Source organism: Hyperoodon ampullatus (assembly GCF_949752795.1).
Source record: "Hyperoodon ampullatus genome assembly, chromosome: 1".
NCBI classification, from domain to species: domain Eukaryota; kingdom Metazoa; phylum Chordata; class Mammalia; order Artiodactyla; family Ziphiidae; genus Hyperoodon; species Hyperoodon ampullatus.
The window spans coordinates 83,757,028-83,772,986 of record NC_136914.1 but is presented as its reverse complement, the minus strand read 5'-3'; positions in this window follow the sequence as shown (position 1 = coordinate 83,772,986).

Sequence of the window (15,959 nt, the reverse complement as noted above, 5' to 3'; positions counted from 1 at the left end):
TAAGACTCTGACTTCAGGACCTATGAGAAACACACTGTGACCCAGTCTGTCCCCTCTTGTTTTTCATGGGGACTGGTTTACAGACATAAACTGTTTGCTGCTCTAGGTCCTCATCTTCTCTTTGCCATAAAAGGCGACTTAGAGAAAAAGGAAATAACTAAGCCTATTAAGTTTTCTGATGTCAGGTGGGATAAGCTAAGCCACACTTTCTAAAAACAGTTTGCCAGACTGGTGTACTATATTTCCCTTGAAGCATTAAAATCATTTCACACTTTATTAACTCAAAGAATATCCAGTATTTCCCTGTGAGACTGAGAATAAATGACTAGCTTAAATCAAGGGTGTTTTTGTTGGTATGCTAGTTTTTCAATTGAAATATTAACTCCAAGTGCACACAAGGAAAGTACAGACTGCGTGAGACGTGAACAGCAATTACATCTCCAGCAATAGTCCCAGGAGTTTATTATACCTGAAAAATCATAAGCTTCCTGACACTTGACCATTTTGTTCTAAATGCCCTAGGTTCAGGAAAACTCTGGAGATATATTTTCTGTTCATTTCCATTCTTAAATTTCAGTCTATATTTCATGAGTTTCTTTAACTAATATAGTTCTGCTTTCTGTATAACTTTTATATTCTATGTAACTTTTATGTAAATTTCCAGTTAACTTTAACTGCTTAGTTAAATTGTAGAGACTGGGAAAACTGGTTCTCCTTCCCCTCCACCCTCTCTTCTTCTCCTTCTTTTAATAAATATCTTTCCTCAGAATAGAGCAACTTCCCTATGCCTGCCCCACCAAAAAAAAAAAAAAAAAAAAAAAAAAAAAAAACCTCTGCAAATTCTACCTTGAAAAAATTAGCAATTTAGTATTTAAATAATTTGTAATTGAGAAACTCTCTTCCTTTTCCTAGTTTAAAACCATATATTACTACATTTTGTTCAAGTGGTGAATACCCAGTAAAAAGTGGGGTGTGTGTGTATGTTATTTAAACAAGGATTAAAGCAAACAACTACTAATCAGTAGCATCACTCTATTCCTATATGTTACTCTGGGGTACTTACTAACCAGGTATTTACATTTGAAAACCAGTGATATTAACTGAGAATTTAAGATGAGAAAGAGAAAAAAATAATTAAGAAAAAGATACTATGAAGAAATATGAATAAGGAGGAAAGATGGCAATAGTGATTTTTTTCTCCCCTAAAACCAGAGGTCCCAGTGCTGCTTCCCCACCTTTTTCCTGCTGAACAAGAGGTTGCTTGCCTGTGTGGCAAGACAGGTAAGTGACACTACTGGATCAAGAAACTTGGAGATTTCCTACATAGACATTTGTGAACTTCTATATTCTATTCAGTATCAGATTAGTTTGTGATTTCTCTTCCACCTCATCAAGACCCACTACTACTGCATGGTAGAGAACTGCTCGGGAGCGGAGAAATACCAGGGAGAAAAGGACCCTATCCCACTGTGTGAGCTGAAGCACTGTAACACCCAGCCTTTCAAGAAAACACCTGCACGTAAGAGAGCATATGGAAACTGCCTTCATGGTCAGGCACTGTCTTTGTGCCTATTTCCTTGTGGCGGCAGAAAATCTCTACCAAATCCCTGAGACAATATAGTAGAAGCTAAGCATATCGGCTCAGGCAAAAAAAAAGTCATGGAAGTTCTGCAGCTGCCTGACCAGTGCCTGCTTTACCAAGAAGTTTCTAGGGAGCCTTCGATATAGTCCATCAATCAATGGTTGGCGGGGCTTTTCCCCTTGACACTGCTGATGCCTGAGCTGTGTATTAGAAATGCCAGCTCCTGTACCAAAGCTGACCTATCCATTCTTCAGTGTGCTCTTTCTGATTATGTCAACAGACCCTGGACAGTACTTGGCATGGCTCTTTGTACACAGTTCCAAATGCAGGTAAACCACAAAAGTTAAATAAATAGATAAGTATAAATAGAAAAAAATATCCAAAGCAATTTACTGGTAGTTATACAGAATATTTAAAATTTTTTGTAGCTTTATCCTACCATGTTTCTTATAAAAGACAGTGCTCATTCACTGGTTCTTTAATTTTTTCCTTTATTGAAGTACTTTTTCATTCAGTGCTTAGGCACTGGGGATACCAAAATAAAGGTCCCTGCCTTTGAAAAGCTTCAATTATACCTAATGAGATAAACCATATTCTTTTAATTTTTCTAATACATTTCAAACAGTGTAGAAGAAAGTGGAAGTAGCCTAAAATGTCTAAAATCACTTCATAATAGAAAGTGAATTTGACTTTTTCTGTTATAAAGGGACCTCTCTCCGATGGCCCCATTTCTAATAGAGTCCAAGTTTTTATAATAAGAATTAATCTACTGAGTATTAGGGTTTAACTTTAGCCATACTTTTGCTAGAAGGACCTGTTCTTTTTTTTTTTTTTAATACATTTATTTATTTATTTATTTTTCGCTGTATTGGGTCTTCGTTTCTGTGCGAGGGCTTTCTCTAGTTGTGGCAAGCGGGGGCCACTCTTCATCGCGGTGCGTGGGCCTCTCACTGTCGCGGCCTCTCTTGTTGCGGAGCACAGGCTCCAGACGCGCAGGCTCAGTAGTCGTGGCTCACGGGCCCAGTTGCTCCGCAGCATGTGGGATCTTCCCAGGCCAGGGCTCGAACCCGTATCTCCTGCATTGGCAGGCAGACTCTCAACCACTGCGCCACCAGGGAAGCCCGGACCTGTTCTTTAAACTATCATTTTCGTTTCTCACTGTATGCAAAATAATAATAATAAACCAAATATCACCAGAGAAAGACCAAAGATAGAAAGGTAGTAAAGGGCAAATAATATTTAAACATTTAATGAATAAAAAAATATAATTTGGGGGTTAGTTTAAAGTTGCATTTTAATGCATATCGTCTTTGCCTCCCACTATAAAGTTTACTTTCTTTTATATTTTTTTCTCACAAAGAGCCTATTATAGTCGTATTGTTGTGGTACTTAAAAATATTTTTAACTTCAAAAATAACCCGCATTCAATTTAAACATTTGTAGAAGAAAGTAACCCATGGCTTATTCAGTATTGAGAGTATTTCTGGCCAAATGCTATTTCACTGTAACTATTGCCTTGGGATACTTGGCAATGTAATACAAGGACATCAACATTAAACAGGATCTGGTTTTTTTCTGTGGTAGCAGATATTTTTTCATAGTCAGAACTGAAATGACTAATGTTAACCAAACAAAATCAGAAGGTCACACCTAAAACTGAAGCTAATGTTTGACTATGTCACTCCATTTCAGAGTCTTTGTTTCAGAACAGGCAATTTGTCATTTTTCTTACAAAGAGACCTATGATATTCTTATATACTACTATTTGACATACCACCAGAAGGTAATACAAGAACATATCCCATAGAGCATGTACTCATGTATAATATGGCATAGTAATAATAGACCATATTATTACTATATAACTACCACTTGCAAATATAGTTTGAAATTGGAGGAAAGGAAGAGTATTTACACATCATCATAAAGACTGTGTAAGCTTATGTTTGGGAAAGTTCACTTTCTAAATCTGTTTTGCATAAATTCAAGAAACTAAGCAAATGAAAAATATTCTTTACACACAAATTTTAGAATTTTTAAAAAGCTATAGATATCTGGATCTCTACTATATTTGGACTGCCCAGATTTTGTCTTGAATATAAATGGACTCTATTGTCAAACAGAAGTTAAACTAGAGACTATCATCCCAAAGATAAGGTTCCTTTATTAAATTATAATTCCAATTTTATCACTGTGTAATTGTGATCTTGAGCTTAAGCACATGATCATCCAGTTTCTCCATCATGAAAATGGGATTGATACTTTGGCATAGTTTGTAGGTATATATCAGTATAGGGAAGGTATATACAGGAAAGATATATATAGAGATCAATTTTTTAATAACTTGAATCATATTCTAGATGACATAGGGGACTTCCTATCTAAAGGAACTCTGTTATAAATCCCTTTGCAAATTAAAGAATATTTTTATAATAAAAATAACCATTCATCAAACTACCAGTTCATATATTCCAATGCTGGCACATAAAGTTTTTCTGTGAATATTATTCCCAGGTAACTTTCTTAAACTTGCAGTGGTAATTTGAATATATCATAGTTAATAAGCAATATTTACTACTACATTCAAGGGGTAGACACAAAGCATTAGTGTAGGTATACTAAGTAGTAATAAAAAGAATATAATACACAATTGAACAAATAGCAAAAACATAGTGTTTGCTTTTTGCATAATCATTAGCTTTAAAAATGCATCATTATAACATTTCACATTTACAATGTCTTAAAGCATTTTCCTATATAAATGCAGAACATAATAGCTATAGAAGTTCCCTTCCAGTTTATCCACAAAAATCTGGGAGTAAATTCCCTCAGATTCTTTAGCTTTTAAAATTAAATTGTCAAGCAGAAAATTTGTGATTCTAAGCTGTGGCTATATAGTTCTCTCCCAATAGAACATCCTTGAAAAACATCTGCTATTTTGCCCAACTGAAATAATAATAATTTAAAAAGTATATAGGATATGAAAATATAAAATGTAGTCAATTTGAGCATTTGATATAACCAAGTACTTTTCTAAGTGCTTTTATATGCATTATCATTTAATCTTCACAACACTGTGAGATATATTATTACCATTTTATAGATGGTGAAACTGAGGCTCACGAAGATTAAAGTGACTGGTGTGATGACACTTGTTTCTCAAGCAGTGGAGCCAGGATATAAGCCAGGCAGTCTGACTCCAGAGCCTGGGTTGGGTAAGCCCATCCCACTGCCACATTGTAGTCCCATATTCTCACTTAAACATTTGGATTATGTGAATTCTAGTCCCTAAACATTTCCATTTAAGAATTTAATTCAATAGATTTTTTTAAGTCTAAAAATTATAATTTGAACCTATTAACTACTTTATAAAGGGCCAGAAATAGACTATGGAACAGTTTGTAGAACTCTCTGAAGAGGAGTGGGGAGGGTGGGAGGTGCAGTGAGGCATTTGGTAGGAAGGAATGGTTTTCCAACAATTTTACTGTGGATCTGTGCTTGAGTTTCCCTTCAACTCTGTTAACCAATGTCCATCTCTCCTTGATATTGTTTTTATTCTGTTAACACTGGCTATCCCTAACTCTTCTAAGAAAATAGCAAAGGCAGAGTACCATGGTAGAAAGAGCTTGGACTTTGTCATCAGCTAAATTTCAATTCTGAGTGGTCTTGGGTAAGTTATTTGATTGCTCTGAGCCACAAGCTCCTGATCTTTAAAAAGGAGGCAATAATAGCCAACATTTATCAAACCCTTAGTATATACTTGGTTTTGTTCTAAGCACTTGGTATATATTGTGTAATTTATTCCTCACAGTGATGCCTTGAGATAGTGATTATTATTACCACCAGTATCATTTTGCAGATGAGGATGGTGAGGAACGAAGACTTTAAGGAACTTAACCAATGTCATACAGCTCCATAGTTAAAGAACTAGGGCTCAAACCCAGGAAATTTGACCCTAGACCAGGTCTTTTGCTATAAAGCGCCAAACAGTAAATATTTGAGGTTTCGTGGACCACACTAGTCTCTGCTGCAGCAGTTCAACTCTGCCATTGTAGTATGAAAGCAGCTGTAAACAATATGTAAACAAATGGGCATGGCTACATTCCAACAGAACTTTATAAGAACAGCCACAGGGTTGAATTTGGCCCTCTGACTGTAGTTTGCTGATCCCCTGCTCTAGAGCCTGCATTTTAAACTTCATCTCATAGGGATGTCACGAAAAATCAAATAACTTCCTTAAGGTGACTTATGCACATAATAATTGCTCAAAAATCGTAGCTATCATTAACTCAAGAGTTTTTAAACCATACGTTACGGAAATTCTTTGATTATTTGTGGCCCATCTCCTTCCCTCCAGGGAGGATTGCATTTAAGTCATCTATTGTCTTTTATGCCACCCTCTTCATAGCATATAAGTCAAATACACTCTCCAGCCACATTTCCAGAAATGCTAGACATGCCTTGGAACACAGTCCCCCTCTGAAATCATCTCGCTGTGCTAAATGATGGCAGTCAGCAGAGTGTTTGGCTTATAAAGATGTTCAATAAAATTGATTTTGATTTTCATGATTTTAATTAATTCATTCCACTACAACATCATCGGGTATTATGTTCGCAGTAATGCGATATATGATAATGTAACTTTAAGTGTAGGAGGATAAGGAGAGCTTCACCTTGCAGAATTTCCATCTGTCTCTAAATATAATTAAACCAGATGTGCAGATTTTCAGTCCTTGTCCACCTGTTATAGCTGGGTCGCTCCTTGGGTTCTGTTTTGACCCATGGTTCATTGTTGCTTGTATACTTTACGAAGCCACTGTCATACCTTCGGCACTCAATAAAACGTTAATTGAAAGAACATATGTGTCCTCCTAGGGTTAAATAATCTTAAGTGGCTGCCCATCTTTGCTCAGGATGTTTGCTCTGCTCTCTCTCCTCTCCCTCCTTCTTTGTCCACCCTTGCTAGACTAGGAACCCCAAGTACTGTGCAGTAGTCACCACTGTATCACCAAGCACCTAGCATGGCCTGGCATACAGCAAGTGTTCAGTCAGTTCAATCAGCAAGTGTTTGATTGAATGAATGAACACATACACAAATATTGTTTGATCATCTATTTCATCAGTTCATTGCCTTCTGCCTAAGGGGTACAGAGGTTGATTTTAGTATCAGTAAATTGACTGTGTTCCAGGAGCACATTTACAGTGATTGTTCATAGTGTGTCTTTAAAAAAAAAACAACTCAATCTTTTTTTTTTTAATTTATTTATTTTTGGCTGCGTCGGGTCTTTGTTGCTGCGCGTGGGCTTTCTCTAGTTGCAGCGAGCGGGGGCTGCTCTTCGTTGCGGTGCGCGGGTTCCTCATTGCAGTGTCTTCTCTTATTGCGGAACATGGGCTCTAGGCATGCGGGCTTCAGTAGTTGTGGCACGTGGGCTCAGTAGTTTTGGCTCACGGGCCCAGCCACTCCGCGGCATGTGGGATCTTCCTGGACCGGGGCACGAACCCGCGTCCCCTGCATCGGCAGGCGGACTCTCAACCACTGTGCCACCAGGGAAGCCCACAACTCTGAATCTTAAGTGAAGCTTTCTACATAATTAGAAACCAGCAGTGACACCAGAGAAAGGTCTAAGTCTTAAAAACCAGATTGTCAGCAGTTTTCACATGTCCGTGAAGCAGAGGGGTCTGAATTTAATGAGGCATTTCTATAGCTTGGCAGATCCTTAGCCTGATTGCAAAAGTGGTATTTGTGTGACCCAGGCCTGTCAGTTTGCTGGATGACAAATCAGTTTGACGACAGAATCAGTGTGATAGAGCTTTATGGTGGTAGTTCTTTGCTTTGAAAAATAAAATTGATAGGTTTTCAACCAAATTAAATGAGTAGTTTGGTATCAAAAAAACACTACCTTGGACCTTTGAAAAATGTTGTGCCGTTCTCAGTCTTGACAGCCTTGACAGGAAGAGCCAGATCAAGACACCAAGCCCATGCTGGGTGTGGAGGTACTACTATTTAATTAGTACCTCCCATGTGTAAGTGTATAATTTGTTTAAAACTCCAAGATAGACTCGATCAGTAATTCTCAACAGGGAGCAATTCTGCCCCCCAGGAGACATTTTTGGTTGTCACACGTGGAGGGGGGTGGGCATGTAGAGGGTAGAGGGCAGAGATGCTATGAAACATCCTACAGTGCACAGGACAGCCCCCCAAAACAAAGAGTTATCACACTCAAAATGGCAGTAGGGAATGAAGTTCAGAAACTTTGGATTAAATGATACCCAAGGTTCCTTTGCAGCTCAAATTCTGGGATTTTAGGATGTTAGATTATGTACGTGAAAGAATTTTATAAGTTGCCAAACACTATACTATAAATTCAAGCTACTGTGATGATACAAGCCATCGCTGCTCTCCTCCTCTCCGGTATCTGTCTGGCAGTCATCCTTTCTGTTCTGAGCCAGATCCCTCAAAGGTGTAGGTCAAAAGAGCCAAGGTAAGGGGTGAAACTAGAAGTCCCTCCTACTGCTTGTTCAGAGTTTGGGAAAACGTTAATCCAGGAGACAGATGTGGCCGAATTTGCAGGTTTCATTGTTTTCAGCATTATCCCATTAACCTGTTGAGAAAAAGTATATGTGTGTAATGCTTATTTAAAGGGAACCAGATAGCCGATTCTTAATGGGTATTTATGTGCTGCCAAAGCCCCATAGAAAATTCCCCCACGCCACCTCTCTGGAGTGGGTGGTGCTACCCCTCTCCTGGTACACAGCCAGCGTCCTTGGGAACCCACAGCCAAATGCTTCATTTTCGGGGATGTGCTGATAGAAATGCCTGGGAAAAGTGAGCCTCTTGGCTTTCATCTGTTAATCAGTCATTCACTGAATGATGCGCCTTGCCGTAACAAAATCTGTACAAGCATCAATACAGCTTAAGCAACAATACAATTAACTCTTCTCAGATTAGCCAGGACCGGACAGAAGGAATGGCCCAGAATGTCATTATTCTAGTGCCTCTTTATCCTTCCAGAATTTTTCCTAAATAAAAGAGAGTCATCGGAGGATTTTTGTGTCTCCCAAGGATCATGCCTTCAAATAGCACAAGGTTGCCAGCTGAGATAGAAAAAAAAAAAAGAGAGAGAGACCAGGCTTCAGTCTTCAGCTTACTGTGTGGGACCCCAGGTAAATTCCAAGTGTTCTGCCTCCAGTTTCAGCAGGATTTCTTTTACACATTCAGACTCTGAGGTAACAGAAATGTCCCCATGCCAGAGGCCTGCCTGGTGGTGGGAGTGTGCTCTCTGCTATTTACTCTAATGGGTGGTGGTAACTTGACACAGGGCAGTAAGATAACCGCTCAGCGAGAGGCCAAATCTTGGAAACTTTTTGCAGAAGCTGGTCTTCGATTCTGTTCCCCCTGATGTGTGGCACTAAATGTCATTTGATCTTGGAACCAATACTCTGAAATGGGTGCTATTACTAGCACTATCTTAGAGATGTAGACATGAAGCCTCATATGACATGGCGAGTAAGTGGCACAGTCATGATCTGAACTCCTATTTCTTCAACTCCAAAGTCTTTGCTCTTAACCAGAACGGCATATGTTTTATTATATCTGTACATTGTGTATATGAGGTCATGCCTAAGAAGTGACTATTAGTTAAGACAAACATTTTATGGTGTAAATAAGGGGACATAAGAATAGAACTCTAACTGCAAACAGAGATAGAATTACCTCTTGGATAAATACATTCTAAAACCTTCTACTGGATTAAATTCCATCTAGTGCTGGAAGACACTGCTCGCCACTGAATATTAACTTCAAATTGCAGTGTGTCCATTGGTCAGCGAATAAAACTCTCCCAAGAATTCCAATTCCAAATTGCATATTAAACACACACACACACACACACACACACACAAAACATAACACACACCTGTGAACCAAAGCTCACTGGTAGTTTGCATAATTCTAGAGTAAACTCATGCTCATTTTTGATCCTAAGTAAAGACTGGTTGGTAAACACTGGAAGTATTTCCCAGTACAGTGTTTACAGTGTTATCCCTTGCCCTCTAAAATGTTCCACTTCAGGGAATTCCCTGGAGGTCCGGTGGTTAAGACTCCACGCTTCCACTGCTGGGGGCCCAGGTTCAATCCCTGGTGGGGGAACTAAGATCCTGCGGGCCCCACAGTGCAGCCAAAAAAAAAAAAAAAAAAGTCCACTTCAAAGTTAAAATCTTACTGAAATGTACTCTAAACTGGTACTAAGGGAATTCAAATCCTTGATGATTTCTGGTTTAAGTCTGAGTTAACCCCAAAATGTTACGTTACCCCCAACAAGCTCAAACTCAACCTAAAATAAAGACAACAAAAATTCTAGCTAATAGTTCAGAATAATAATAGCTTGATTTGAAAGTATATTCTCCTCTGTTTTACATGCCAAACTGTGAATAAATGATTTGTTTTGAATATATTGCCATGTTTGTTTAATGCGAGCAGCCTTCAATGAAGACTAATGCGTTTTTAGTGTGTGCGAGCGTGGCTCTGTGTTGGGAGGGTCCTGCCTCAGGGGATCTGGCATCCTTGTGAACGACTGCACCATTTGCATCCAATGCAGCAAGTCTCTTCAGGTTCTTTCTGAAGAGCCTCTTGCAAACTGCTATAGCCAAGGGTTAGGTGAGAAACAGGCTTACACTTGGACGCCTGAGCCACGTCACCAATGGAGAATCACACTGCCAGACAGCTTACCTGCAGTGAACGGAATCTGGGAGGCTCTGATATGCCAGTCTACACCAGAACTCACAAGCTAGGCTTCTCATTCTGACTGGTTTAAAGTTGGCTGGGGTAACCTCTTGCTTATTTCCCTATAAACACAAGAATCCTACATAGGGGTAAGAGTCTTACCTCAAGTTCACATATCTTTTTCTAAGTTCAGATTTCTTATGCTGTCATTTCTTGAGCACTTGGTGCTAGGTTCAGCACTCAAGAGCTTTGCATGGATCATTTCAGCCCAAGGGTGAGAGTTAACTTAGCGCAGCTGTGGTACAGACTCTAAGCCACACTGTGGGTTTAAGGTAAGCTCCGTGAGGATGAGGTCCACAGGTATCTGGCACATAGTAGGTGCTCAGTAAATATTTGCAGAATGAATGAATAAATGAACACAAACTCTTCTGTGTTTGTGTCACTTTTAAAATCTTAAGAAATTGTTCACATAAAAGTGTTAGGAGCTGAGCCAACAATCTTTACCAGATGTCTCTTCTTCTAGGCCTCACAAATTTGACCATGTAGTTAAGTGGAAAACAGCTTAGAATGAGGGGGGGAAGGCAGCTCAAGAAGACTCTTTAAAATATATTAGAACTTAAAACTTTGTCCTGAAATGAAGTCACTGCTCAGCATAGGAAAGAGGGAAAAGTGACTGTAATACTTAGCAATAGGAATCTCTGTTACTTAGTCTCATTGATGTTCTCTGCACATCTAGAGCAGAGGTTGGCAAACTTTTACTGTACCTGGCCAGAGAGTAAACATTTTAGCCTTTATGGGCCATGCAATTTCTGTCTGAACTAGTCAGCCCCACCACTGTACTGCAAAAGCAACCATCTTCAAAAAAAAAAAAAAAAGTATGGCTGTGTTCCAATAAAATTTTATTTACAAAAACAAATGGCAGGCTATATTTGGCCCATGGCACAGTTTACCAAGCCCTGGTCTAAAGCATGTCTAATTGTAATAAGTTTTCTGTTTCATCTCTGACAGAAGGATCATACGGCTAATGCCGTATAGTTCCCCTTTTTTAAGGCATTAAATAAACCATATATATTTCACGTATCTATGCCTTTGGCCTTGAAAACTCACTGAACAGCACACCATGTAATTTATTTAACTGTGGTATATTATCTTCTTATAAAGACGAGAAGAATGGAGTTCGTAGCCCATAAGGTTTTATTGAATGTGTACCTTTTTTTTTTTTTTTTGGCAGTGTACCATTGTACCATTGCCCCATGTGTACCATTTTAAAATGGCCTCTAATGAAATCCTAATTTTATGGAATCTTATTTTTATTCTTTTTGCATCTCTGAGCTTTCTCACTCTTTTTTTTAAAATTGTGTGTGTGTGTGTGTGTGTGTGTTAAAATACACATAACAAAGTTAACCATTTTACCTGTTTTTAAGTGTCCAGTTCAGTGGCATTAAGTACATCCACATTGGTGTGCAGCCATCACCACCAGCCATCTCTAGAACTTTCTCATCATCCTTCACTGAAACTCCATAAACACTAATTCCCCATTCTCCCTCCCTCTAGCTCCTGGCGACCACCATTCTACTTTCTATCTCTATGAATTTGACTGTTTAGGTACTTCATGTAAGTGGAATCATGTAATATTTGTCCTTTTGTGTCAGGCTTATTTCACTTAGGATGTCTTCATGGTTCATCCATGCTGCAGCATGTGTGAGAATTTCCTTCCTTTTTAAGGCTGAATAGTATTCCACTGAGTATACATGCCACATTTTGTTTGTCCGTTCATTTGTCAATGGACTTTTGGGTTGTTTCTACCTTTTGGCTACTGTGAATAATATTGTTATGACCATTGGTGTACAAATACCTGTTTGAGTCCCAGTTTTCAATTCTTTTGGTTACATACCCAGTAGTGGAATTGGTGGATCGTATGATAATTGTTACCTTTTTGAGGAACCACAATACAGTTTTCCATAGTAGCTGCACCATTTTACATTCCCACCAGCAATGCACAAGGGTTACAATTTTTGTACATTCTCGCCAACACTTATTTTGGTTTTTTGTTAGTTTCTATGTTTGGTTGGTTATAATAGGCATGCTAATGGATGCAAAGTGGTATCTCATTGTGGTTCTCAGTTGTTTTTATGCTAGTGTTTGTAGTTAGTGTAAAAACTAGTTCATTTAAACACTACATTAATTTATATCTCATGCAAATTTTATATAAATATATATATATTCACATATGTGCATTTATTCCTCTCCTAATGCCAAAATTATGTGAGATGGCTTCCAAGGACATGAAAACAATAAGATGAATAATATACATAGCTAAATTCATGGCATTAGGGATATAGAAGACTAAAAAAAGTGAACCAATAGCCAAGATTAGATGAACCTGAGAGTGTGTTGTGACGCCCTATACAATTATAAAACTGAAGTGACAGAGTCAATCCTGAACTTCCTAGTGGCCAAAGAAAACAGGGAAAGGGGGCCAGTAACATGATTCACTTGTTCCAGATGTGACGAAAGCTCAGGAAAAAAGGCTTTTCTTGGCTCGCAGATGTAGGAGAATAAGCTATAACTATTTTAAAAGAGACGATATGTTACTGAAAGCAGCAGAATTTTTGGTGTAATTAATGGGGCTGGAATTGGGAATGACTCCTCTAGCCTGACTGTTATACAACTTTTTTTGTGTTAAATGGTAGTTTCAAAGTACAATTTTAGGAAGATAAAAAGTCAACTCCACATCTCTCAGCAGAGAGATAAGGACTATTCCTTTGGACTTTAGTCACTGTCTTATGTAGGACAACCATGTAAGATCTTGAATTCCCTCATATATGTTTATATATGTACCTGGCATTTGCTTCCCAGGTCACAGATTATAAATGCATATGTGTTTGTACAAATAATCTTCTTAAGAATATATCCTTATCTTCCTTTTGGAAGGAGGGAAAGATCTTCATGTTCAAATTTGATATTGAAATTTCTGCTTCAACTTGAAACTACAGGAACTGATGTATATTTTCAAATTTATACCAGAAAAAAGGCTTCATGGTAACTGGATATGTTGCCAAACCAGCCTTCAAGCAATTGAAGAGCAAAGCAAATTAAAAATAAGAATAGAAGCCATATCAAACAGATGTTTTTATTTTTTTTATTTTCATTTATTTATTTATTTTTTGCAGTACGCGGGCCTCTCACTGTTGTGGCCTCTTCTGTTGCGGAGCACAGGCTCCGGACGCGCAGGCTCAGCAGCCATGGCTCACGGGCCTAGCTGCTCCGCGGCATGTGGGATCTTCCCGGACCGGGGCACGAACCCATGTCTCCTGCATCGGCAGGCGGACTCTTAACCACTGTGCCACCAAGGGAAGCCCCAGGTGTTTTTAAAGAACTGAGAAAGTGTCAAAATTACTCTAAAACTGAAAGAATTGGTCTGAAGTTTTACCCAGAAGTTTGGATGAAGAATAATAACTGACATTTTTTGAGCATTTACAGTGTTCCAGGCATAGTTCAAAGTGCTTTGTATGTATTAACTCACTTCTCTAAACTCAACAAAGTTAATACTACTGTCATCATTCCCATTTTATAGATAGGGAAACTGAGGCATGGAGTAGCTGAATATCCTTGCTCCAGGTCATACAACTAGGAAGTGTTAGAGCTAGGATTCACACACAACCATGCATTCTGGCTCCAGTGGCCAGTCACTAACCCACTAAACTGCAGGGTTCCCCAGCCTCTGTCGTACTGGTCCCTGGCCTGTTAGGAACCTGGCCACACAGCAGGAGGTGAGCAGTGGGTGGGCGAGAGAAGCTTCATCTGTATTTACAGCTGCCCCCCATAGTTCGCATTACCACCTGAGCTCCTCCTCCTATCAGCATTATGGTGAGTTGTATAATTACTTAATTATATATCACAATGTAATAATAATAGAAATAAAGTGTACCATAAATGTAATGCGCTTGAATCATCCAGGAACCATCCCCCCACCCTTACCCCATCCGTGGAAAAATTGTCTTCCACGAACTTGGTCCCTGTCTCCAAAAAGGTTGGGGACCACTGCTAAACTGTACTGCCCCTTGATGTTACAGCAAATGAACCAAAGAAGTATTGGTTGGCCAACGGGCAAATAAATATCTTCTGTTGTATCCCTATATTTTGTTTTGTTTTCTTTTCTTTAAATGATCAAACTTACCTTAATTATCCTTAAAATTTCCCTTAATATTCTTTTGTAGAATTCCCAGTAGTAAATTTTTTTAACATCTTTATTGGAGTATAATTGCTTTACAATGGTGTGTTAGTTTCTGCTTTATAACAAAGTGAATCAGTTATACATATGTTCTGATATCTCTTCCCTCTTGTGTCTCCCTCCCTCCCACCCTTCCTATCCCACCCCTCTAGGTGGTCACAAAGCACCGAGCTGATCTCCCTGTGCTATGCGGCTGCTTCCCACTAGCTATCTATTTTACGTTTGGTAGTATATATAAGTCCATGCCACTCTCTCACTTCGTCCCAGCTTACCCTTCCCCCTCCCCGTGTCCTCAAGTCCATTTGCTACGTCTCCATCTTTATTCCTGTCCTGCCCCTAGGTTCTTCAGAACCTTTTTTTTTTTTTTTTTTTTTTTTTAGATTCCATATATATGTGTTGGCATATGGTATTTATTTTTCTCTTTCTGACTTACTTTACTCTGTATGACAGTTACTAGGTCCATCCACCTCACTACAAATAATTCAATTTCGTTTCTTTTTATGACTAATATTCCATTGTATATATGTGCTACATCTTCTTTATCCATTCACCTGTCGATGGACACTTAGGTTGCCTCCATGTTCAGGCTATTGTAAATAGTGCTGCAATGAACATTGGGGTGCATGTCTCTTTTTGAATTATGGTTTTCTCTAGGTATATGCCCAGGAGTGGGATTGCTGGGTCATATGGTAGTTCTATTTTTAGTTTTCTAAGGAACGTCCATACTGTTCTCCATAGTGACTGTATCAATTTACATTCCCACCAGCAGTGCAAGAGGGTTCCCTTTTCTCCGCACCGTCTCCAGTATTTGTTGTTTGTAGATTTTTTGATGATGGTCATTCTGACTGGTGTGAGGTTATACCTCATTGTAGTTTTGATTTGCATTTCTCTAATGATTAGTGATGTTGAGCATTCTTTCATGTGTTTGTTGGCAATCTGTATATCCTCTTTGGAGAAATGTCTATTTAGGTCTTCTGCCCATTTTTGGATTGGGTTGTTTGTTTTTTTAAATATTGAGCTGCATGAGCTGCTTGTAAATTTTGGAGATTAATCCTTTGTCAGTTGGTTCATTTGCAAATATTTTCTCCCATTCTGAGGGTTGTCTTTTCGTCTTGTTTACGGTTTCCTTTTCTGTGCAAAAGCTGTTAAGTTTCATTAGGTCCCATTTGTTTATTTTTGTTTTTATTTCCATTTCTCTAGGAGGTGGGTCAAAAAGGATCTTGCTGTGATTTATGTCATAGAGTGTTCTGCCTATGTTTTTCCCTAAGAGTTTTATAGTGTCTGGCCTTGTAAATTTTTTTAGATGATAAAAAATGGAAAAAATTTAGTTGAATGATGAAACCTTATTCAACGATTATAAATTATGTTTTTACAGTTTTAAGAGCGTGGAAGAATGCTTGTAAAATGAAGTAAAGCAGCAG